This window comes from Nannospalax galili, unplaced genomic scaffold, assembly GCF_000622305.1.
Source record: "Nannospalax galili isolate Female #2095 unplaced genomic scaffold, S.galili_v1.0 scaffold408, whole genome shotgun sequence".
Classification (NCBI taxonomy): domain Eukaryota; kingdom Metazoa; phylum Chordata; class Mammalia; order Rodentia; family Spalacidae; genus Nannospalax; species Nannospalax galili.
In genome coordinates this window covers 305,354-308,630 of record NW_008358662.1, presented here as the reverse complement: position 1 = coordinate 308,630, position 3,277 = coordinate 305,354, and the positions used below count along the sequence as shown (strand labels likewise).

Genomic DNA, 3,277 nt, shown 5'->3' with positions numbered 1-3,277 from the left:
TAACTGCTTACCCATCTCTCCAGCCCCATTTTATTATTTTTAAATTTATGTATGCATAGAAGTGTATTGCCTGCATGTATGTAAAGTGCACTGTTGTCCTGCAATGCCGGGATCAGAAGAGGAATGGTTGGCGCCCCTGGAAACTGGATTTACAGAAGGCTGTGGTTGCTAAGAATCCAAACGAACCCAGCTCCTCTGCAAGAGCAGTGTTTTCTTCTTTCTTTTTCTTTTTTTTTTTTTTTGAGACAGGTTCTCCCCGAAGCCCCAGCTGGCCTGGAGCTCGCTGTGTAAACCAGGCTGGCCTGTAACTCACAGAAATTCACCCGCCTCTGCTGGGACTAAAGGCAATCTCTGTCTCAGCCTTCCGAGTGTTGGGAATTACAGGCGGGAGCCACCATGCTGGGCTTAAAGAGATACATTATTCAATTTTGTAAAATAGGATGTTTTCGAGAGCATCCAGGATAGCTCATAAAGTGAAGCAAATTGGAACCGGACAGGCACCAGCCAGCCTCCACTGCATCGGCACAAAGGACCGAATCAGTTCCGCCCTGCTGAGAGCCACCCGCCTCTCACCTGCGCGCATGCGCACCTCCAGTCCTATCCGAGGCCCAAGGCTCAGGCGCAATGACGTACTGCCATTCCGTTGTGCGTGCGCGATGACGCGCGGACGTACGCTCGGTGGCTCCTTGGGGAAGATGGCGGCTGTTCCTTTGAAGGAGAGGAATTGAGAGGAGGGAGAAGGGAAGGGGACCGGACAGGAGAGACACTCCGTGCCAAGAGGACGGACGCAGTCTGGCTGTTAGGAGCTCCGCCCGGCGCCCCGTGGTGAGTCGGCGGCGGCGGGGCCTGCGCGGCGGCGGGCGGCCGCGCTCCGCCATTTTCCGGCCGGCCGTTGCGTGGTTCGGGGGGACCAGAGGGCACAGGTCGCAGGAGCTGGGAGGACGGCCACCCGTGGGGCTGGCCGGGGCTGATGGAAGTCCCAGCGGAGGGGCGGTGACCAGGAGGCGGCTGCGGCGGAGCCGAAGGCCCCGAAGACGGCCGCCGACGGAAAGACCGAGGCGAGGCCGCCGAGGAGGAAAAGCGAAGTTCGGAGGAGGGAAGCGCGTTGGGATCGGAGTGGAATGGAATAGAGTGCGGCTTTCAGAGCTGCCCAGGGGCCCCGAGAAGTTCCTAGGACCCTGTGAAACAGCTGGAGATTGAGCCTGGATTCTTTAGTGGATTGAGATCCGTGTGGGGGACGGGGAGAAAGGCAGAGCCGGTTCCTTTGCACACATTACATGCCTGTCTGGTTCCTTACAAATGTCCCTTTAAGCATCAGCTTTTATTTCGAATTGCAAATTGACTTCTGGGCCCCGTAGGTGGAAAAAGTAAAGGCCTTCTGGCAACTAGGTATTTAGGCTGTTAGAAAGCATTCCTAGTGCGGCTTTTATTTCGAATTGCAAATTGACTTCTGGGCCCCGTAGGTGGAAAAAGTCCTTCTGGCAACTAGGTATTTAGGCTGTTAGAAAGCATTCCTAGTGCTCTCTCTCTCTCTCTCTCTCTCTCTCTCTCTCTCTCTCTCGTTTTTTTTTTTTTTGTTTTTTTTTTTTGTTTTTCTTTTAGACTGGTCTAGTGGTGTTGCCCAGATTGGCCTTGAATTTTGTGCCCCGGGAACACAAGCGCAGGATTTCAAGTGCGCTACCAGCCTGGGCTAGTGTTCCCCTTTTTGCTTGTTGGTTTGGTTTGGTTTGATTTTGATATTTTGAGGCCGTCTCAATGTAGCCAGGCTGGCCTAGAAACTCAATTGTGTAGCTCAGGCTAAGCTTTGAACTGAGCGGCAATCTTCCTGTCTCAGCCTCCCAAACTGCTGAGCCCCACTGCGCTTGGCTGTAGTCCAGGCTGGGCGAGGAACTTGCTATGTAGCTGAGGCTTGCCTTGTGCCTCCTGAGTGATGAGATTACAGGAGTGAGCCACACCTGCCTCGGTATTCCTGGTTTTATTTTTGTTTGATTTTTTTTAACTTAAAAATTACATATTTATTTAGCGTGCGCGCGCTTGTGTTTCGAGATCAGAGGACAATTTGTGGGAGTGATTTCGCACCCCCACCACGTGAGTCTCGAGGGTCGAACTCGGATCCTCAGGCTTGGTGCAGGTGCCTGGGGCCTTTACCCGCTGAGCCATCTTGCGGGGCCGGAATTCTTTTTTTTTAGAAAATAAGTGTTGATGCTTGGTTGTAATCCTGTGTTTGCTAGCCTTTGCTGAATAAGAAGGCGAATCTATTAGGAATTGCCTATCTACTCGGATTGGGGGTCTAGTCAGGCTTTGTGTTACTTTGTATAAAGTCTGTCAGGAATACCTTAAGCAGTTTCTAGATGGGAGGCAGTAACTTGAGGAACTTCGGAAGAGAGTTTATGAACAAAGCCACCACAACCTATAAGTACACTCGATATAATGCATTCAGTATTTTTTGCTTGTGAACGTGATGTAGATTGATCTGTTTAACTCAAACAAAGCTCTTAGTGACTGTTAAAAGAAAACACGTTAATTGTTCCCCAGGTGGCCTTTTCTCTCTTCCTAATCTTAATTGCATTTGCCACCCATTCTTTATTACTTATTAGGTACTTTTGCATTTTTAAGCGGTTTCTTGGCCCAGTAGAAGGTAAACTGCTGTATGAATTTGACTTGAATTTCTGAATTAATACTGTTTACTAGAAACGTAGGGAAAATTTTGATTCCCTGCCCCATACTCCTGGGATGAGTTTTGGTAGAAAGATGGTTTCTTACATCATGGTGTTAGGGGGAAAAATAAATCGTTATTTTTGAAGTTCATAGTTGACATTCTGTTCTTTGGTTGAATATACTATAAATGACGATATACTTATATATTATATATACTATAAATATCAATAGTTTTGCCATCACACTTTTATCTTGACCTAAGCCTTTAATCATTTTTACTAACCTCGTAAGGTGCTTTATTCAGAGGTCTCTTGGCTAAGTAGCAAAAAGTTCATAGACTTTTTACATCACTTTTTGTTTGGTTTTTTAAAAATCAGTCTTTTTTTAAACACTTTTTTAAAAAAAAATTTTCATTTTATGTGTATGTGTGTGTTGCCTGCATGTAGGTCAGGGCCCACCGAGGTCAGAAGAGGTTGGCGGATCCCCTGGGACTGGAGTTACAGACAGTTGTTAGCTGCCATGTGGGTGCTGGGATTCGAACCTGGGTCTTCTGCAAGAACAACCAGTGTTCTTAACCGCTGAGCCATCTCTCCAGCCCCTTACTCATTAAAAAAAAATA

At 47.9% G+C, this 3,277-nt stretch overlaps 1 protein-coding gene across 3 annotated transcripts in view; it reads left to right on the top strand.

The window, feature by feature from the left end:
- The first annotated feature begins 638 nt into the window (after positions 1–638).
- Wdr33 (WD repeat domain 33) overlaps positions 639–3,277 on the top strand; it is a 130,528-nt gene continuing 127,889 nt past the window's right edge. For 2 of the 3 annotated variants that reach the window (XM_008821997.3, XM_008821998.2), the window contains exon 1: positions 639–825. The gene's annotated coding sequence lies outside the window, so the exon portion shown is untranslated. The remainder of the gene's footprint in view (positions 826–3,277) is intronic. The other variant, XM_029558110.1, reaches the window with a different exon arrangement.